The sequence below is a fragment of the Odocoileus virginianus genome, chromosome 2, assembly GCF_023699985.2.
Source record: "Odocoileus virginianus isolate 20LAN1187 ecotype Illinois chromosome 2, Ovbor_1.2, whole genome shotgun sequence".
Lineage (NCBI taxonomy): Eukaryota > Metazoa > Chordata > Mammalia > Artiodactyla > Cervidae > Odocoileus > Odocoileus virginianus.
This window is the reverse complement of record NC_069675.1, coordinates 21,325,564-21,349,085: the sequence shown is the minus strand read 5'-3', so window position 1 is coordinate 21,349,085 and position 23,522 is coordinate 21,325,564.

The following is a 23,522-nucleotide window of genomic DNA, read 5'->3' as shown; positions in this document are numbered from 1 at the left end:
GAGAGGCCCACGGGGCATGGGGCTGAGGGTGACTTCTGGCCCAGAGCCAGCAGTAAACTGGGCCCCTCCATCCAACAGCCCACAAAGGACTGAATGCTACCAGTAACCAGGGCACTGAGTTTAGAATTAGCAGCTAATGTACCCTCAGCGATATCTGGAGATGGCCACAACCCACACCAATACCTTGATTGTAGCTAGTGAAGATCCAACTAAGCTGCACCAGGATTCCTGATACACAGAAACCAGGGAAAAATGTTGTTTTAAAACACTAAGATTTGGGATAATTTGTTATGCAGCAATTTGATAAATAATACATTTATAAAATTGGAATCTCAGGATTTAAGCTCAAAGGCAACTGACATATCCCATTTCTTAGCTTATAGAATAACATCACATGGATAGTCTATGGAAGATCATAATCAGTCTCAAGTATCATGGCTAATTCATGTCTTCATTCATTAATTAATTTTAAAAAGATTACTGAACCTCTACTAGAGATAAGCAACTCCCTAGATTCTGTGATATGAACATTTATGATACAAGGTTTCTGATCTTATAATATGTACTTTCTATTAGTGAGGAAAAACATGCAAACAAGTAAACATTTTTAAAGTTACCACTGATATTCAAATTATACATATTTATTTTTCTGGTTATATATGCAGTTTTGTATTTTAATGTAGATATGCACTGAACATCTAATTCCTACTCTTAAGAGGGTTTTTTTTTTTTTTTAGTAGCACAGGGATTAACCCTATTTCACACATAAACAATGTTACTTAGTATAAAAACCATTACCCACTCCTGTCTCTTCATTCAACCTAAGCACACTAGTATTTTAAATAATGCTTCCTGAAATTAATATAAGAAGCAGACATACAGCAGATAGGGTTTTATAAAAAGAACCTATAGGGAAAGAACATGAGATATTTAGAAGTAAAACACAAATTAGAAAATAAGGACGTTTTTAGGGAAATAAAAGGCAGGGGTGACATTAAACTTGATAGAAAAGAGCAGATAGAATTATCGGTTGCTGGCTGTAGCTAACCCATGTTCTAACTTTTTTTTCCCCTGCTTTCCTCTCAGGTACAGATGAGGAGAGTTTTCTCTAAAATGATAATCCATGGCTTATTTGAAAATGTATCTGACTTAATTAGCAGAGAATGACAGAGAGGATAATGGCCCTAAATGGTGACTTTGGGTTCCTAATGGTTTTCAAGAGAATTTGTCTCAGTTTGGTTGATGAGACTGACAGGCTATGAAGTTAAAGTAGTGACAGAATAAAAAAATGATGTGTTTTTCCCTTGAGCTATTGGATAAAGAGCTGGAGATATAAATTTTTCATGGATTTACGTTTTAATATCCATAAATATTTCTTTCTGCCTCAGACAGCTTAAGGAGTCTTTCCTTTTCTCATCTTTTCCAAAATTATTAGTTTTGGCTTATTTTTTGGTTTTACGTTTTTATTTTCTTTAGCTGCACTAATGCTGTGTTCCACCCTAATGATTCTTTTGCAAGAAATAAAGCAGTGATTTTTGGGTTTTTTTGTAATTCTCTAAAGTGAAAGAACTTCATACACACTAAATTAGTCACACCCTCATCATTCTTGCCAGACTGTAACAGGTAAGTATTTTCAAGGGAATTGTCCACCAAAACATGAAGACTCCATTGGAGTTTGAGTTACTCAGCTTAGGCTGCCAGAACAAAACATCGTAGTTGTTTCGTTGGCATTGAAACATTAGTTGGTGCAAGTAAAAGATATTTCCCATGGTTCTGGAGGCTAGAAGTTCAAGATAGTGGTGCCAGCAGGGTCGGGCTCTGGTAAGGGCTCCCTTGCTGGCTTGCAGATGGCTGCCTGCTCCCCATGTCCTCACACGGCAGAGAGAGAGAGCAGCTGTAGTCTCCTCCTAATCAAAAAACCAATCCATCCATTCACGAAAGTCTACCCTCCCCTAAACTTAGCTGCCTCCAAATATGATTACATTGGGGGGTTGGAGCTTCAATATATGAACTAGGGAAGAAACACAAGCATCCCCTTTATAATACTGCCTAATATCGTTGATTTAGGGCACTAGGGCTGATGAGCTCATAGTAGACTGAGGTGCTCTGCTCAGCCTATGGGGCTGTAGTCATGAGCAGCTAAAGAGAGACAGTCATGCCAAGCTGAACCATCTATGACGCACACACACAACTAACAGAACCAGCTGTGTAATGGAACAGGAATTTTAAGCGAGTATAATGAATACATAGAATTTAACGCAACATAAGCCAAATTAATGTTGAACACAAAGCAGGGCTAAACTCAACGATGTTAAACATTTTAAAAGCTGGATATGGAAATTATTACATTGAAATGAAAACTCAGTAGAATGAATTAACAGCAGAATGGACTAAATTAAATCACAGATTAGAGAGCTGAAAGATTCCTGGGAGAGTTCCTCAACCCCAAACATCAGGAAGGACATAGGTAGGGAAAACATAAAGATGAAAGATACAAAGAACATAAGAAGGTGTGTCCACAAAAGAAAAATTATGTGAAAAAAATGACTGATGAGTTCCAGAACTAAAGACAGACCTGAGCACTCAGGAAGATTTCAGACTACAGGGAATTTTGAGAAGACAGAAATATAACTGAGGCTCTTTACTAACTAAAAACAAAAACAAAAAAAAATCAAGACAAAGGCTTCTGAAGGAGCTGAGGGAAGCCAATCTCCTTCCCCAAATCCTGAAATTAAAGTCTGATTTCTCAGTTGCATTGGATCCATGAATACCAAGTGCTAATATCTTCAAACTGCTGAAAAGATCATTGTGGTGGTGATGATTTAGTCAATAAGTCATGTCTGACTCTTGAGACCCCATGGACCGTAGCCCACCAGGCTCCTCTGTCCATGGGATTTTCCAGGCAAGAATATTGGAGTGGATTGCCATTTCCTTCTCCAAGGGATCTTCCCGACCCAAAAATCTAACCCAGGTCTCCAGCATTGCAGGCAGATTCTTCACCGACTGAGCTATGAGGGAAGCCCATTAACCCTAGAATAGGGTTAATGAAAAGATCATTAACCCTAGAATATTATATCCTATTATGCTAATATTCAAAAACAAAGATGCAATCCTATATGTCACAGAAAAAGGAAAAAATGCCAACACTGAAGCCATTTGAAAGATATCCTACAGAAAGACGAGAAATGAGTGCAGAAGGAAACAAAGATATGGGAAGTAAGCAAAAATAAACAAATTCAGAAATTTTTTAGTTTAAATAAAGAGGAACAGAATGAGGAGGAAGGAAGATGGAAGGCAAAGAGGCAGAAATGGGGATACAGGTGAGGACAATCAAAAGGGACAACAGGAAAAAATATACTCAATCTTAGAGGTGGAAAAGAAACTTAAAATGCTAACAAAAGAATTAGGGAATGAAAGTGGAGATGGACAGACATAGGCAGATGAGCGTGTGCTCTAGTACTCCCCATGTGCTGTTTGGGGGCCGCAAGTACCAACACATTTTGTAACCTGATAGGGGAATAGCTATAAATAAGGCTTTCTATAATTTAGGAATAACCAGCAGAATAAAAATTAAAGCCCAGCTTTCAAGCCTATCAAGAAAAAGAATTGTTTTTAAAGAAAAAGCATAGCAAATAGGAAACACTGAGCTAATTCTCAGATATTTTTGTCTTTGAGTCTGTACAGTAAACCACATTAATAAATTTTCTGACTGTTGAGTCACTCTTCTCTTGAGAAACTATATTTAATCACAATGCATTAAAAAGTTATTAGATTATCTGTGAACTATATTAAGATTCTTATATCTAGGCTCATCAATGAAATGACCCTATAATTTTATTTTTTTGTGTTCTTGTCTGCTTTGCATATCAGAGATAATCTATCCCTGTACGATGATTCAAGCTGCTTTCCTTCCCCACCCCCCTTTTTGTATACTGTGTTCTGGAAGCATAGCAAAGTCAACTTGTGCTTTGAATAACCTATAAAACCCTTTGTGCCTAGCACACGATGTGAAGGGGGTGGGTTCTTGCTATTTTAACATCTTTAATGGCTAACAAGGCCTCAAGGCTCTTTTCAGTCTGGCCCATTTACATCTCCAGATAGATCATCTTTTTCTTACAATCTGTGGTCCAGGCAAGCAAGCCTCCTTGCAGTCATCTCAGTGTTACTTCTTCCCCTCTCTCTTCCTTTGCATGTGTTCTTTCTTCTGCCTGGGATCACCCATGACACTACTTGCCAAGTAGAGGTTTTTTAAAACCTCTGCCTGGGCATTTCCCCTCCTGAACAATTCCTCAACACTCCCTCTAAGGCAGGTTCACCCTCCTAAACACACCTTCAGCCTTTTTGGCACCAGGGACCAGCTTCACGGAAGACAGTTTTCCACAGATAGGTGCGGGTGGGTAACAGTTTCAGGATAATTTGAGCACATTACATTTGTTGTGTACTTTATTTCTATTTTTATTATATCAGCTCCACCTCAGATCATCAGGCAGTAGATCCTGGAGGTTGGGGATCCCTGTTCTAAGGGATTTAACACCAGGGTCTTGTTCACTGGATGGAGTCAACTTTCACAAACACCCATGTTCCAGTTACATATGCCCTGGCTTCATAACTGACACATTTTCATGGTCCTCTTAGGTCAAGATCGCAGTGTGGGACACATGTTCCTGCCACAGCACTCTGGGTCTCTCCTTTTATTGGAGCCACACTGACCTCAAGACAGAGGAGAATTTACCAGGCCTCAGCAACCTGAGGACTCTAAAAGGGGAATTTTTAAATAACTAACCTAAGAAACAGGTAGTATTTTTCAACTTGCCAGAATCCTTTTACAAGGCCATCAATTTACCAGGATATACAATCGACCTGAGAGAAAGCCTCAAGGCGTGCTTGGGTCACCCATCCTTCATTAGTTCAAGCCCTTTGTTTGACCCCACCACAACCCCACACCCTTGTGATCACAATTCTTCTCACATTGCACTGCGTGTGCCTGCAGCTTAGAAGTGGGTTAGAGAAAACCAAGAGGCCCCTGACAGACTGAACACTATTCTAAGGAAACATTTACATTATTGAATCAGATTATGTCTAAAGTGGATTAAGAAGAAGTTAGGGACTTTAAAAAAATGATGACATTAATCCCAGACTAATTCTTTGTCTACCTTGCATGTCTGAGTTGTGCGAGTTAAATTATTTGACCTAGTTATATGCAGAGGCAGATGGAAAGAATCTGGTCTTTCCTCAGAACTCTGCACAACTTTTAGCTAGGGGAATTAGATGAACATTTCAAGCCAGGAGACTGTCATTTAGAAAATTTAGAAAAGCCAGACCTGGAATCTGAGATGAGGTTAAATCCCAGCCACACTCTACAAATTCGGTACCTTGGGCTAGTGATTTTAGTACTCTGCTTGCTATCTCTATATAAAATAAGCATTCCTATCTACCTCACAGGGATCCCTACCATGAAAGGGGTAAAATGAGATATCTCTTATGAAAGTGACTTGTAAACAAAGAATTACACAGACCTATTATTCAGTAAGCAAAGAATTGTTGGCTGGCCTTAAAAAGGGCTGCAGTATTTCATGCCTGGCTTGTACCTTTTGTATATTAAGTACAAGAGATAATTTTCTAGATGACAGTCTCCTGGCTTGAAACAGTCATCTAACTCCCCTAGCTAAAAATTGTGCTGACTTCTTAGAGGAAGGACCAGAATTTTTCCATCTGCCTATACATAAAATAGGGTCAAAAAGTTTAACTCAAACAACTCAGATGTGCAAAGTGGACAAACAATTAGTCTATGATTAATGTCATCTTTCTGCCAGGTTTCTAACTTAACTCACTTGAGACATAATCTGATTCAATAATGTAACTGGTTTCTTACAATCATGTTCAGTCTCTCTAGAGAAGGATGCTCAGGGCCCCAGCGTGCCTCTGCATGCCGCAGCCTCTCTCCCTAACTTGGCATCAAGGTGTAAGGAAGAGCCGAGTGTTTGAATCCCTAGGGGCATTGTGGGTGCACCGATCTTATGCTGGAGCTGCGGGTCCCCCCAGCTCTGCTGGCCTTCCTTGTTGAAGCTGGTGTAACTCAGGCTCGTTCTTCTGATTCAGATGGTACTCCTGTGCTGACTCACCATAGTCCCGTTCTATGGGCTGCCGGTCAGGAGCTACTCACCACATCCGGGGTCAAGGGTCACCGCTGCGCTATCAGCCCCCAAACGTGCCCACTGACGTGCAGTCCAGACACTTCCTGACAGAGGCATTAGGGCAACTCATTGTTGGCTTCTCTGTGCTGAGCCAAGGGGCGATTTCCCATGATCGCACTCCAGAGAAAGAGCAGGGAGCCTTTCTGTCTGGCATTAGCCTTGCTTACCCCACACATGTTTCTTTTCAAGGCTAAACCTGGTGAAGGAAAAATGGGCAGCACACATCTTACCATCTGCCTTCTCCCTTTTTGTCTGTATTCCCCATACACTTTTTATAAGACAGCGGATAGAGGAGGCAGCCTCTTCATTTTCCTGCATCCAGGCCTTCCCGCACCCAGACCAGAAGAGCTGGCTGCCATGAACAAACAGCTTCCTCAACCTGGGCAGGACTGCTTATTTGTTGATCCATCCAGTCTTAGGTATTGATATAAAGGGGAAATGAGGGAATCAAAACATTTCTCAAGACCCTATTTTAAATATCAAAATCTGAGGATGTCCTTGCTCTTTCCCTTAGCAACCCTTTTGTAATATGTCTGTTCTTCAGCCCTTCAGGCCAACATGCCTGCCTGTGGGAGGCTGAGACTGTATCCAGAAAGGGAGAAAAGGAAAGCAAACTAATACTTTTTAAAGATATTACCCCTGTGATAGACAGGATATACACTGCGGTGACATATCCATGGAAGGATGAGGAATGGAATTCAGACATAGACCTACATCTGGAAGACCCACTCCCAGAGGCCTCTTGAGATCTTAGAACAGGGGATTCCCTGGTATTCAGGGAGCCTGGAAGATGCAGCCTAGAGAGGGTCCAAGTTTTCTGAGTGGTCAATCCCAGTATCAGTCTATGGCCAATATCCCAAATACTCCTGCTGGTGATGGAGAGGAAGCAGTTGACTATGGCTAGCCTGACCCGTTATCTGCCGGGAGCAGGGCCACAAACCCAGATGTTCACAGGCAGTAGACTGAGAACACACATATCTGAAGCAGTGGACTATAAGGACTTTAGAGAGTGAGTGGGGCCTCCAGGGCACCACAGAGTAGAGACTTTTTAAAAAACGTTTTAAACGTGGTTTCTTCCCCCACCCCTTTGCCCCCCTGCTAAAGCATTTAAGCCCAAATATATCTTGTAACTCAAATTTTGCATCTTTGGAATTGATATACAATTAAAATAATCCTAAATGATTGGTGTCCTCAGAGTAGAGAGGGGGTTGGCAGCATTGAGAAAGTAAGTAAAGCATCTCAAAAACACAAGTGAGGAGTTAGAAACTCACTAGCTACTCTTCATGTAAAGAATCTTCCTGCCAATGCAGGAGACACAGGGAATGCAGGTTCAATCCCTGGTTTGGGAAGGTCCCCTGGAGTAGGAAGGGAACCCACTTGAGTATTCCCACCTGGAAAATTCCATGGACAGAGGAACCAGATGGGCTACAGTCCATGAGGGGTTGCAAAGAGTCGGCACGCACACTTCACATTCAACTTGTATGACACTTTAAAGTAAACTTTATTTCATCTACATTGATGGTGAAGAGGGTGTAGGTTGTATTAGTGGGGGATTTGAGTTGGCCAAAAAGTTCATTCAGGTTTCCATACAATGTTACAGAAAAACTTGAATGAACTTTTTGGGCAACCCAATATTTCTATCATAATTGATCTTTAAAAAGTATACTAAGTCAGGAGTAACAAATCCAAATGGCCACAGGGCTCATGCAGGAAGGATCACTGTGTGCCGCAGGAGGTAAACTATAGGATTGGGGGGCCGTGAAATCCTGGGGAGGCCTATCTGCCTGCAGACATGCAAATGCAGTGTTTTAATATAGTCTTGAGGGACAAAAAACATCTGCTGTGTCTCTGGGGTCAGCTGGACCCTTCTTGGGACCTCTGATGTATGTAAACAACTCATGTATCTCCTGAAGAGATGGAACTGGTTTCTATTTCATAGAACAAGATTATGTTGGAATTAAATATCCCCTTGGTAAGAGCACACATGTGTCTGTGGTCCCAACAGAAAACACAGGTCTATGACCCTTGAAGGGATTCCCTATGAAAAAGATCAGTGAGAAGACCATGAAGATACAAATGTCACAGCTTTCAAATCTTTCTCCTTAAAAAGAGGCCTGAGACACTCATTCCTTCTGCTGCTTCTCATTACTTTAATAAAGGGTAACCTGAGTCAGAGAAAGCCATGGGTTAGAGGGAGGGAGTATGTGGAGAAAAGATAAATATTAGGAGAAAGCCCAGGCTTCTTGTATTAGTCCTGCCAGCTCTCCCTCACTTTACAACACTCAGTCTTTTTATAATAACTGAAATCAGTCAAGTTTGCCTGCAGATGTAGTTCCCTGTGCTTGTCTAGTGCTTTTCAATCATCGGATTGTTTTCCATCCTTCAGGAGTTAGATCTCAGAGATCCCAGAGGCATTTGAGCCAACTTTCTGCCTGGGCTGAACAGAGGAGCCCTTCCCAGACCTCACTGTGCTCACTGTCCACCACACCCCATCACCCCCTTCTGTTTCCCCATCAGGGAGCTTGACTTTTAACATTATCTTGTGCTCTGCTGTGTTTTTAGCTTCCTGATTACTCATGCTTGCTGCCTGGCACCATGGAGGGCAGAGTCCATAATCTCTCTAGCGTTTCCTTCCCACTTCCCCTCACCCCCAGGTGATAGTCAGGATCAATGCCACCCACTCATGCTCAACATTTTGCTGGTGGCCTCAAGGGTATGGCAAAGAGAGCAAGATGCAGAGCAAGCATCCACAGAAGGTCTGCCTAGTAGGGAGTAGCTGCTTCAGAGGAATAACCATAACTCAGGTAATCCTGACTCTATGACATGGCCTGAGACGGGCCAGGCTCTGGACAGCTGCTGGCCCAGTTTGGGAGAAGATTTAGAATTCCTAAATTGACTTGTTCCAATAGTTACCACACGTGAATTTCTTCTTTGTGAAAAAGAGCACACAGATCTTACTGACACATAATAGTCATGTTTTCTCCCTTTTATCCTCATCTCAGAAGAGAAAACAGGGGCTTCTCTGGTGGTCCAGAGGTTAAGAATCCACCTCTCAGTGCAGCAGACATGGGTCCAATCCCTGGTTGGGGAACAAGATCTCACGTGCTGAAAGCACCTGAGACCGAGTGCCACAACTCCTGAGCCTGTGCACCACGACTAGAGAGTCCACGGGCGGCAGTGAATAATGCCCTCATGACGCAACAAAGATTCTGCATGCTGCAACCAAGATCCAACACTGCCAAATAACTGATTTAAAAAAGAAAGCAAATACCAATAAACCTGATGATTATTAGAAGGGTGTGAACAAGCTGTGCTTGAGATCAAAATGAAATTTCCCTGCTCTTCTAAGTTGATCACTTTGTTTTCTGTCTCTGTGTGTGAAGTTATAGAACCCACAAAAGTTATAGAACCTACAAAAGTTATAGAACCTCCTCAAAAACCTACACTTCTAGCTTCACCACTTGCAGTGATTCATCCTTCTTTTGAAAACATCTGTGTACTCAGCAAGCATCTGACTGCCCTGGATGTTTAGCCTGGGATTCAAGGTGTATCTACGCCATGGACCATCTGAAGATCTCATAGACTGATGGCTTCTCTTCTTCCTCCCAAGCAAAGACCAATCTTAAGAAGGTAAAAAAGGTCACTTTTGAAAAACAGGCACCATGTGTTCTGGGAAAACAAGCATGGGGTTGGAGGTGGCAGGCAGGGAAAAGGGACAGAATTATGACCAAATGCCACTCATAATATTTTTAAAATACTTCCTAGCATAGTTGTCCTTCTTGATAATTGTTCTTTCCCTGCAGCCCTTCCATTTTTGCCAAGTGCTACCTGGGGCAGAAGGACATGTAGGGGCATTTCCTGTCGGTCGAGAAGGAGAAACAGGAAGTCCTTATTGTGAGGGGAAAGTAGTTGCAAGGCAGCCTGTGAGCAGTCAGATTAAGTTTCAGCTGGAGGAACAGGGAGGTAACTTTCAAAACCCAGTTGTCTGCCAGGTGCCAGGATAAGGCATGTCCAGGCACCAATTTTGTCAGTAATATAATAAAACATTTTATCCTTATCTTTTAAAACTCCTATATCATTTTTAATATGTTATAAATAGAAAACAGCTAAGAGGGGTGCTGTTTATTAATTCCTTCTAAAACCCCCAGTAAGTATCAGGAGACCTTATGCAGAATATTAGCAATTCTCCCAAAGGGCAGCTTTGATTAAATTCTAACATCTTAAACAATCATAGGGATAAAATGGACTGTTGAACCTGGTTAAGGATCATTGTCAGCCTTCCATGGGAGATGGAAAGGAGTGAAATGAAACCACACTGTTACACAAAGGTAAGATTGAAAAGGACTCCGAGGGATGAAGCGATGGAAAAAAAAAAAATTTCTTGGCTCAATAAGTAAGATGTTCTTGAAGGAATTCAATGTTATTAAAGCAAATTCAGACTTCTGTTCTTCCTCCCAAGTCTAAGGGTATGAAAGACAACATTTATGAGAAAGAACAGGCATGCATAACCACCAGAATATTATATAGCACAAGAGTCAAAAATCACAAGGCAAGCCTTGGACATTCATGATGTTAACATTGGAACAGAAGGAATTAAAAGGCAAAACATTATTATTTCTATAAAGAGGTGGCAGAACAGATGCTGGTGTTCTGGAACAACTACTCCATTTCCTGTGCCAGAAACCCTGCACGTAACGGGACAAACTACGAAAGAGCCAAGGTGAAGGGCATCGTGGGTCAAAAGGAGACATGAACAAACCTGAAGCCATGAATGAACCTGAAGCTGTACACTTCCTGTCCCTTCTGCTCCCAGAGTGAGATCCATAGACAAAGCCTTGACCACCTCTTGCCAGTGAACCATGCATTCAGTGATCTCTTCTTCAAACCAACTTTTAGGTCAAAAGAGATTTTTTTTCCTTCACCAACTCCTTGGGCCTCTATCAGCATCCCATTGAATTGGAGGATATAGACAAGATAATAGATTCTTGAAGCCCTGTATGCTTCAAGACTTGAATCTTTATTTCTTTTTTCATTAAGTGCAAGCCGTCTGTCCTACACCTTCCAAGTAAACCTACTCTTCTTTACTTGTTCATGTCACTCTTGCCTCTGGGATTCTGCATCACAGCCCACCCTGGAATCATATTCTCAATCTGGCCTATATCCCAGTCACTCATCCCTTGGTCCCACTCCCACCCCCAATTCACTAGGCTTTATACTATGTTTTTCAAAAAGCTATAACTATCCATAATTTTTCACCATAAACTATTGGAAAAGAAGTTGCTCTTTTAGAATTCACTCTGCCTAAATATGCAAATTCTAGGAGTTTGTTTATTCGCAAGATTTTTTATATATATGCAAGCAAGAGGGTAAATGCAGTTTATGCACATGAGGATGTTTGGATCATTCTTTTATTAGATTAGAGGCTCCTAGAGGGTAAGAAGAGATCTTGTCTGTGACATGTTACTTATCTCCCAAAACAGGTTATTAATGCTTTTAATAATGAAGATGAAATTCCCCACTGGTTTCATCCTCAAGACAAGAAAAAGGGGCAGGGTATGGGGAGAGACTGCTTGGTGCTTATTAGGCTTGCTATTATCAGAAACAAAACCAGAAAATAACAAATGTTGGTGAAGATGTGGAGAAAAGTGAGCCCTACTATTAGAGGAAATGTAAAATGGTGCAACACTTAGGGAAAACAGCATGGAAATTCCTCAAGAAATTTAAAATACAACTACCATATAATCCAGAAATCCCACTTCCCAGCATACGCCCAAAAGAATTGAAAGCAGGATCTCAAACAGACACATGCACACCCATGTTTGTTATAGCATTATTAATAGACAAGAGGTGGAAGCAGATCAAATGTCCATCAACAGGTCAACAGATTAACAAACAAGATGTGACATATATGTAGAATGGAATATTATTTACCCTTAAAGAAGAAGGAAATTCTGTCCCATGCTGCAGTATGCATGAACCTTGAGGCCATTATGCTAAGTGAAAGAAGCCAGTCACAAAAAGACTATATGATTCTGTTTATAAGGGATCTAAAGTTGAACCCCATCTTTACCATTTTCTCACTATATGATTCTAAGAAAATTAAGCTCTCTATACCTTCATCTTCTTATCCATGAAATGGGTGTAATACTACTATCTACACATCATGGTATCGCTGTGGGGATTAAATGAGTCAATCCACATAAATACCTAGACCGACGCTTGTTATCTAAGAAGTGTTCTGTCAGTGTTAATTTAGGAAACCCTCATTTCCTAATTATCACCAGAATGGTTAAAACTGGTTTGGTTTGCATCTTACCACAGCATGACCCGAGGCTTCCCTGATAGCTCAGAATTTAAAGAATCCACCTGCAATGCAGGAGACCCCAGTTCAATCCCTGGGTCAGGAAAAATCTGCTAGAGAAGGAAAAGGCTACCCACTCCAGCATTCTGGCTGAGGGAATCCTATGGACTGTATAGTCCACAGGGTCGCAAAGAGTCAGACATGACAGAGCGACTTTCACACCATGACCTGACCTCTATACGATGATACTTACTTATTTAAAAATGTTAAAACCACGTATCCCCTTCAGAGTTTGTGCTTAGTTGCTTAGTCATGTCCAACTCTTTGGGACCCCATGGACTGCAGCCTACCAGGCTCCTCTGTCCTTGGGATTCTCTGGCAAGAATACTAGAGTGGGTCGCCATTATCCTCCTCCAGGGAATCTTCCCAACCCAGGGGTTGAACCCAGGTCTCCCGCATTGCAGGTGGATTCTTACCAGCTGAGCCACCAGGGAAACCCAAGAATACTGGAGTGTAGCCCATCCCCTCTCCAGGGGATCTTCCCAAGCCAGAAAACAAACTAGGGTCTCCTGCATTACAGGCAGATTCTTTACCAGCTGAGCTACCAGGGAAGCCCCCTTCAGAGTTTGGTAAGGATTAAATAAGATGATCCATGTAAAACATTGTGTGGGGGGCCTGGTCCATGGTAACCAATCAGCTTTTGTTTGAGTTTTCATATAGTCAATCAACAACTTTTAAAGGCATTCTTCTTAAGTCACATGAGAAAAAGAGTGCAAGACTCCATCTCTTGTTCTCATACTTATTCCTTTTTACTGAATAAAGATACACTTACGACCATGATATAGGAGAAAGGCCAGTAGAGTGGACATAGCATGGGCAGAGTGCCAAGGAGAGGAAGAAACTCAGGAAAAGACCTCGTGGAGGGGTGGCATCTAAACGGAACTTTCAAGAATGGGCAAGAGTGTCTTTTGGAATTACTATCTTCTCTGGGTATATGGGTATATAGTAGTGGGATTACTGGATCATATGGTAGTTCTGCTTTTAGTTTAAGGAAACTATAATGTAAAAAGACACAAAGACCCCAATGTTCATTGCAACATTATTTACAGTAGCCAGGACATGAAGCAACCTATTTGTTCATTGACAGAGGAATGAATAAAGAAGATGTGGTACATATACCCAATGGATTATTAGTCACAAAAAGAATGAAACTGGGTCATTTGTAGAGATGTGCATGGACCTAGAGTCTGTCATACAGAGTGAAGTCAGAAAGAAAGAAATACTTTATATTAACACACATATGTGGAATCTAAAAATATAGTACAGATGAACATATTTGCAGGGCAGAAATAGCAATGCAGATATAGGGAACGGATGTGTGGACTTGGAGGAGGCAGGGAGGTGGGATGAATCGGGAGGCTGGGATTGACATATGTGCACAGCCATGTGTAGAACAGATAGCTAGTGGGAAGCTGCCGTGTAACGCAGGGAGCTCAGCTCAGTGCTGTGATGACCTAGGGGGGTGGGACTCTTGTTGCTATTCAGTCACTAAGTCATGTCCGACTCTTTGCGATCCCATGGAAGGCAGCATATCAGGCTTCCCTATCTTTCACTATCTCCCAAGTATTCTCAAAGTCATGTACATTGAGTCTGTGAGGCCATCAAACCATCTCATCCTCTGTCACCCCGTTTTTCTCTTGCCCTCAAGTCTTTCCCAGCATCAGGGTCTTTCCCAATGAGTCAGCTCTTCTCATCAGAATGGGTGGGATGGGGAGTAGGACATGGGGAGAAGTCTGAGATGGAAGGGACAAATGTATACATTTAGCTAATTCACTTTGTTGCACAGCAGAAACTAACAACAGCACTGTAAAGCAGCTATACCCCAATTTAAAAAAAAAAAAAAAAAAAGATGGACAAGACTTTAACAGGGAGGAATAGTGGGATTAGAGGTAGAGCTTCATTTCCCGAGTGAGGAAACTGCGCCTGAGTGTAGAATTCACTTGCTCCAGGGGCCCCAGTGAGCAGGTTGGCAGGATCCAGACCTGAACCCAGGCAGGGTGGCTCACAGCCCACACTCTCACCCACTGATCCCTCCAAGAGTCTTTACATCTTCCTCTTTCAGGCTAAGATTTAGGGAATAAAATTTTTCAACATTAGATAATTCAAATTAATCTAGAAAAAGCTTTCTGGCCCAGTTAATGTCCTCCCTCCCACAGCTATGAGCCCTCTAGCTGGCCTGTCTTTACCTGACATACATGAGTGTCCATCACACCTGAACCCTGGGAGGCCCCAGTGAGTTAAATTTAAAATCACATTGCATTCTGGGGAACAAGAGGCCTGCGGCTCTGATCTTGTCCCAGCCTCCACGTTGCAGATGTGGATAGAGCTGCTCCTTATGGAGAGGGTCAAGCCTCTCAGCAGGGCTGCAAGGGTGACAGGATGGCACTAACTTTGATGCTGGGAGATTTATTTCATCTTGAGTTTTTCCTCCCCAAGTAGAGATGGTGATATTTACTATATATTCCTCACAATGACCACAGCCCAGGCTAATGAATGTTTCTGTTTATCTCAGGGAGGCACTGAAACCTTTAAGGAAAAACAATTTGGAGCTCTATGATATTTATTGGATGCTCATGATCCAGTGGGGACCCACTGGTCACCAATGGCAGCAACGTTTCAGAAACAAGCTCGCTATAAACCAAATAAACTATCCAGGGTAATGGCCTGTCCTCTTTGGCCCACCAGGAGTCACAGTCATCTATCTTCCATTGATTCCAGTTTTCTTCTCAGAGTCTTTTTCAAGTTATAAGTCACAGAAGACCTTGACTGACACCAGATGCAATTAGATTTGCCAGAAAGTAAGAATTCAGAGATGATGCAATAGATTATGCCAGAGCTACATCTTACAGAGAAGATGGAAAACCAAGATGAAGAAAGCTAGTGGGGACGTATCTGCAAAGATTACTCCCTCCACACCTTCTGTTAGTATCAGCAACTCCCACTGATGGACATTTCCGAGGGGTCAGTCACCATGGCCACCTGCTTTAAATGCCTGTTACTCCACACAAAAACCCTGGAAAATCTGTAGCACTGCTTATACTTTACAGTTAAAGAAATGGAAGCTGAGAGGTGTTAGGAAATTTGGTCAAGGTCACACAGCTAGCAAATGGCAGAACTGACATTTGCAAACAGCTCTATCTAATCTCAGATCTCCTGCCAACCTTCTCCCACATGCCCCAATCCTGTGACTGGTGTCCTGGAGGCCCAACCACTCTGGAAGCAGGAAAGGAAGGGGATAGAAGTCGGGAATTATAGTTGAGTAGGCCTCTCCTAGGCCTCGACTGTTATAACAAAGTTGATCATCAGGACACATATGGCTCAAGTTCATGACTCAACCATTACTGGAACCAGAAGAGGTTTTAGCAGAAGACAGACCCAAGGTCCATCCAGCCACAAATTATGGAGCTTCTCAGAGCTTTTCTGAATTCTCTTCCAGAAAAGTGGAGCTCACACCACCCGGTTCATAAGGTCGTTATGAAACTGAGTTACTTAACATACATTAAATCATCTAGAAAGTAGTAAATGCCTGAGCAATGCTAATCCCCCAACCTCTCCTCATAGCCCCATGATTCCATTCTTCTGTCTCCCAGTTTTATGAGATGAGCATACAGCCCAACAGAATAAGCTGAGTCAACCAAATGTGTAACCTTGCCATGGCCTGGGTTTCTCTTTCACAGTTTCTTTTTCTGAAACTTTATAGCTGACTGGAAAAAAAAAATGTTTTGAATAAAAACCTACCCTTTGCCAATCTATTCCCTTTATGTCACTCCCTTTTCTATATAAACCTCACATGTGGGAAACAAAATGTACTTGATAATATGCTTTCAAATATAATTTCCTTCCTTCCATCTTCCTTGTGGGCACAGCTCCCAGAAAAAGTCTTCATACCTCATTAAAAAAAAATCACTGACTTTATGAAGAGTTTAGTTCTGGCTAGTCTTTCTCAGTCCCAAAAGATCTGGCTGTTGTAGATTTTCCCTCATAAATACCCTAAAGGAGAATCACAATAGAAAAAAACAAACCTTCCACAGGAAGGCTATAAATCTTATTACTGTTTGAGGGATTATGTTTATGACTTGCCACTCGATAAACAAAGATGCAACTGTAATACATGTGACAAAGAAATGCTAATTATGTGATGTGAATCAGATATTAGCTAATGGTAGGATGGTCACTGTTTTGTAATATATATAAATATATCAAATCAACATGCTGTACACCTTAAGATTAAAAAGTCATACGTCAATTATATTTCAATAAAGCTGGGGGAAAAAATAATACATGTGACCCAATAGTTACAACCAAACGCTTTGAATTACACTGTCCAACACAACAAAATCCATTTTGATTTGTATGAGATTGTGGTTTACTTTTGGTATTTTTGTTACTTTGAAATCCCTCTCACACTCTCATGCTTCTAGCCCATCCTACCATCCTTTTAACAATACAACTTTATAGTATCCCATGGATGCCTGGAAAGAATTTTAGTACCTGGAAGGCAGATGCCATGTAATTTATTCTGGTTCTTGGTTCAGGGCCTTGCACATAATGGATGCTCAGTAAGTATTTAAAGTCAGTTGAACTGCATCTTATTCATCTTTCAGATGTCAAATAGAGCCTAAACAATTACCAGGTATCTAGGCCAGACTTTATATCCTTGGTTATTTTATTGAGCTGGTGGATTGTTAACTTTAAGGCAAGCATGGTACTCTACATGGGAGAACACATTGTACAGTAAAACATTCCCAGGATATTCAATTAACTGGGAATTAATTTGAACATCCCATGTAATGAACAATTAGTGAGCTGGAGAAAGCAGCTTGGGTCCTACTTCACAACTCTTGTGGAAAACAAGTAATTGATGTTAATTCTTGCAGCAGAAAGATCAAGAAAGGATTCACTTAAAGTGTGAAAGTATCATTTCTCATGTTGATAAGGACCTAAGGTTCTTCCAGTTTGTAAAAAGGCTCTGATTTTGTGACTATTGTACTATGTGAGACTAAGCAATGAAGGATACTTCAGTAGCGTAAAAAATGACCTAGATTTAAAGTGAGAAATTTGTGAGGTTGAGACACCCTAATCTAGATTAAGCTCTGCCACTTGCTACTTGTGTGACCTTGACTAAGTGACTTTCCTTAACTGTGATAGGGAACATGGAATTCCTTCCCTATGTAGCTTGTAAGTTCTGTGAAGATCCAGTATGGTAATAAAGAAGTATTTGATAAACTAAGTATATAAATATGCTGTAAGTATTAAAGAATATTTAAGAAAACAAATAAGAATCCTGGAAGAAATATCAATAACCTCAGATATGCAGATGACACCACCCTTATGGCGGAAAGTGAAGAGGAACTAAAAAGCCTCTTGATGAAAGTGAAAGAGGAGAATGAAAAAGTTGGCTTAAAGCTTCACATTCAGGAAACTAAGATCATGGCATCTGGTCCCATCACCTCATGGGAAATAGATGGGGAGACAGTGGAAACAGTGTCGGACTCCATTTTTTGGGGCTCCAAAATCACTGCAGATGGTGAGTGCAGCTATGAAATTAAAAGATGCTTACTTCTTGGAAGGAAAGTTATGACCAACCTAGACAGCATTTTAGAAAACAGAGTCATTACTTTATCAACAAAGGTCCATCTGGTCAAGACTATGGTTTTTCCAGTATTCATGTAGGGATGTGAGAGTTGGACTATAAAGAAAGCTGAGCACCAAAAAATTGATGCTTTTGAACTATGGTGTTGGAGAAGACTCCTGAGAGTCCCTTGGACTACAAGGAGATCCAACCAGTCCATCCTAAAGGAGATCAGTCCTGGGTGTTCACTGGATGTTGAAGCTGAAACTCTAGTACTTTGGCCACCTCATGGGAAGGGTTGACTCATTGGAAAAGACCCTGATGCTGGGAGGGATTGGGGGCAGGAGGAGGAGGGGAAGACCAAGGATGAGACAGCTGGATGGCATCACCGACTCGATGGGCATGGGTTTGGGTAGACTCCGGGAGTTAGTGATGGACAGGGAGGCCTGCATGCTGCGATTCATGGGGTTGCAAAGAGGTGGACACGACTGAGCAACTAAACTAAACTGAACTGAAGAAAATAAAAAGTTCCTGAGTCATGAGTGCACAAGCCTCAGCCAGCCAGTGCACCTCAAAACGAGCAGCCCCAAGGGGTCAGGTCAAGGACACAGCTTCAAACACAGCCCTCTAGCAAGAAGGCCAGTATTCCCTAGGAGCCCAGGTTTACCTCATAGCAGGTCTTAATCCCCAAGGCTATTCTAGACCAAATGGAATCCCTCAGAAAGCATTTGGGAGATGCCTGGGGGGGCTTCTAGGGAAGGGTACCTGGTTCTCACCACTGTTGACCTCCATCAGACCCCAAGGTGGTGACCAGCTAGCCTACCCTGAGGTAGACTTCCAACTAGAGACAACCCGGAAAACCAAATTGGCTTCCACTCCAGTGGCAGTTCCTTAAATACAGAAACATTTATAGACTGAAAATAATTTGTCAAAGACATGCTACTAAAGGGTGGTGATCTCAAACCTGGAGTTTAGGGATTAGTCATGAGTCCAGGCACAGCCCAAATGCTTATGGAAACAGGGGCAAAGTCAGTGCAGAAAAGCAGTTAGTATCAAAACATAAGGTGGCCAATTCTTTTTAGCTGATGAAAACTCTGGCAGAAAAGTAGTTTTAAATGGTTTTCTTTCTAGGCAGTCCTTGGAGATGAAATTATCTAGAACTGTCTTCACAAATCATACGCTTACTTGATTGGAAGAGACAGAAGGGAGAATGTAGGTACACCTCAAAGTCCAAATGTTTAATTTATTGTAAATCCTAGAAATTTAGGATATTTAGTGACATGCCCCCAAAGCTAAGGAACTGTACATGAAATTCTAAGATTTTTCTTTGAGGTTTGGCATTAGTATTACTTCAGTCAACATGCATCAATCTCCTCTAATTTAATAATACAGAGTAAACCTCTACAGTTATACTCAAAATAGACGTTAAAATAAGAATTAAGATATGCGGATACAAATCTTAAAGAGCTTAACATGGGAAAGAACAAAGCATAAATCATAGATATGTGTCACTTTTTTGGTCACTTTAAGTAAGTTGTCTTCAGTGGGAAGTTCAGAGTTAAGGAAAGATTTCTAAATATATATGGCCATGAATTATAAAACATGAGGATAGGAGTATTTTTTCAAATCCTTGGAAACAAAATGTTAGTGATTGTGGTATAGTACTTTGGCCCTAGTTTAAAAAAAATTCCTATCAGAAAACTTACTAAAAAAAAAACCTGAGAATGAAAAATCCCCGATTCTTCCTACACTCTGCCTATAAAAACACTCTAAATCCTAACTTTATTGAAATGTGCTTATTTCTTTCTCCTTAAGTGATCCCTGGATTTGGAGCCATAATAAAAGATCAATGACTTATGGGTTCTTCTCAACCACCCAATTGCAAAGCACTTTGTTAAGGGTGCTCAAAGACACATCAGATCTCATGAGGTTCCTGCCATCACTTTACTGGAATGCTTAAATTTTCAGTTTTATTGAGGAAAATATGAGGGAAAATGGAAAATATGATCATAAGAGATTAATGTGTTCAATACACCACAAGATATTTTATAAAGCAGAATATGATTATTTATTCTGTACACAGGGTCAACTAAGGGTTATTAAAGGAATTAAGAGTGAATGGAAAACAGCCAGGGAGACATCACTGAGAGAGGGAGAAGTTTTTCAAAAATGAATAGGATTGTGATAGAATAACTAGGGAAGGTACTTCATTATGCCAAACAAATTGCAAAAGTGAGGGGGAAAAAATGGAGGACTAAGGGTTGAACAGTTTGAATGGACCAGAGGGTGAAGTTAAGCCACCATAAGGAAGACTGGGGAAAAAAAAATGTTGTGAAGGACCTGAAAGCTAAATTTTAATTTGCTATTTAAAAAAAGAATGAAGGGAGAGAGAGGGAAAACCCTCTTGATGACCCAGCCCTGACTCCAATGGCATAATTAAAACATATTTTAATGAGATTAATTTAATAGTATAACATGTAGAAAAGGAAAGGGCCAAGAGCCACATGGATCAAAGCCAAAAACAAGGTATCCAGCAGTTCTTCCAAAGTTCAGTTTCTTTAGCTATCCAAAGCTATGTTTACTAAGAATGACATAATACCAACTTTGATTTATTTACTAAAAGACTTCATATAAAAATAGCTGTCAATTATTTATGTTTTCTGCATGCCAATCGATATTATTAAAAATGAATCCTCCTCTTGTGGATTCTACCACTCCAGTTAAAAGATGGTTCAATGAAAACCATGGATGACAGACTATCATGAAGTCATGATTCAATTCTCTTATAATGGCTAAATGATAGAAATATTGTTCAAATCATGAAGCCCAAAAGTTCTATTGGTTCCTACATATCAGAAGCATTGTGCTAATTTCTGGGGACCAAATTTTTAGAACAACATTAATTAACATACCAGAATTGTCCAGAGTAGGCAACCAAGTTGGTAAAGAATCTGAATATAAAGCCAAACAGTGGAAGGAGCAATTCAGATTCCTTACAAATCTACTTACTGCCAAATTTAGACTTAAATTGAAGAAAGTGGGGAAAACTACTAGACCATTCAGGTATGGCCTAAATCAAATCCCTTATGATTATACAGTGGAAGTGACAAATAGATTTAAGGGACCAGATCTGATAGACAGAGTGCCTAATGAACTATTGACAGAAGTTTGTGACATTGTACAGGAGACAGGGATCAAGACCATGCCCATGGAAAAGAAATGCAAAAAAGCAAAATGGCTGTCTGAGGAGGGCAAATAGCTGTGAAAAGAAGAGAAGCCAAAAGCAAAGGAGAAAAGGAAAGATACACCCATTTGAATGCAGAGTTCCAAAGAATAGCAAGGAGAGATACGAAAGGTTTTCTCCGTGATCAATGCAAAGAAATAGAGGAAAACAATAAAATGGGAAAGACTAGAGATCTCTTCAAGAAAAGTAGAGATACCAAGGGAACATTTCATGCAAAGATGGGCTCAATAAAGGACAGAAATGGTATGGACCTAAGAGAAGCAGAAGATATTAAGAAGAGGTGGCAAGATACACAGAAGAACTGTACAAAAAAGATCTTCACAACCCAGATAATCACAATGGTGTAATCACTCACCTAGAGCCAGACATCCTGGAATGTGAAGTCAAGTGAGCCTTAGGAAGCATCACTACGAACAAAGCTAGTGGAGGTGATGGAATTCCAGTTGAACTATTTCACATCCTAAACGATGATGCTGTGAAAGTGCTGCACTCAACATGTCAGCAAATTTGGAAAACTCAGCAGTGGCCACAGGACTGGAAAAGGTCAGTTTTCATTCCAATCCCAAAGAAAAGCAATGCCAAAGAATGCTCAAACTACCGCACAACTGCACTCATCTCACACGCTAGTAAAGTAATGCTTAAAATTCTCCAAACCAGGCTTCAGCAATACATGAACTATGAACTTCCAGATAGATGTTCAAGCTGGTTTTAGCAAAGGCAGAGGAACCAGAGATCAAATTGCCAACATCCGCTGGATCATTGAAAATGCAAGAGAGTTCCAGAAAAAAAACATCTATTTCTGTTTTATTGACTATGTCAAAGCCTTTGACTGTGTGGATCACAATAAACTGTGGAAAATTCTGAAAGAGATGGGAATACCAGACCACCCGACCTGCCTCTTGAGAAATCTGTATGCAGGTCAGGAAGTTAGAACTGGACATGGTACCACAGACTGGTTCCAAATAGGAAAAGGAATACATCAAGGTTGTATATTGTCACCCCGCTTATTTAACGTATATGCAGAATACATCATGGGAAATGCTGGGCTGGAAAAAGCACAAGCTGGAATCAAGATTGCTGGGAGAAATATCAATAACCTCAGAAATGCAGATGACAACACCCTTATGGCAGAAAGTGAAGAACTAAAGAGCCTCTTGATGAAAGTGAAAGAGAGAGTGAAAAGATTGGCTTAAAGCCCAATATTCAGAAAACTAAGATCATGACATCCAGTCCCATCAAGATTGGGAAACAGTGGAAGACTTTATTTTTAGGGGTTCCAAAATCACTGCAGATGGTGATTGCAGCCATGAAATTAAAAGACACTTACTCCTTGGAAGGAAAGTTCTGACCAACCTAGACAGCATATTAAACAGCAGAGACACTACTTTGTCAACAAAGGTCTGTCTAGTCAAGGCTATGGTTTTTCCAGTAGTCATGTATGGATGTGAGAGTTGGACTATACAGAAGGCTAAGCACTGAAGTATTGATGCTTTTGAACTGTGGTGTTGGAGAAGACTCTTGAGAGTCCTTTGGACTGCAAGGAGATCCAACCAGTCCATCCTAAAGGAGATCAGTCCTGGGTGTTCATTGGAAGGACTGATGCTGAAGGTGAAACTCCAGTACTTTGGCCACCTGATGCGAAGAGTTGACTCATTGGAAAAGACCCTGATGCTGGCAAAGATTGAGGGCAGGCAGAGAAGGGAATGACAGAGGATAAGATGGTTGGATGGCATCACTGACTCAGTGGACATGGGTTTGGGTAAACTCCAGGAGTTGGTGATGGACAGGGAGGCCTGGCGTGCTGTGACTCATGGGGTCACAAAGAGTCGGACACAACTGAGCGACTGAACTGAACAAATCTACATGCCCCATCTATTATATAATATGTAAAATACAAGAAAATACAAATATGAGAAAAATGAGAAGCACAGAAACTTTCACCAAGAGTTGAAGAACCATTCTGACTAAAAAGCACTAGTCTGTACTACTCTGGATATAGATCATAAGCAGTAGGTTGAAAATATAGTGGAGTAACTTTGGATGTATATAAGAAAGTTCAGACAACCAAATATAATCATTTGACAATAGAACAGAACTCCTCAGCATATACTGACCTTTCTAACACCAGAAGTTTAAATCAGAAGCCAAACC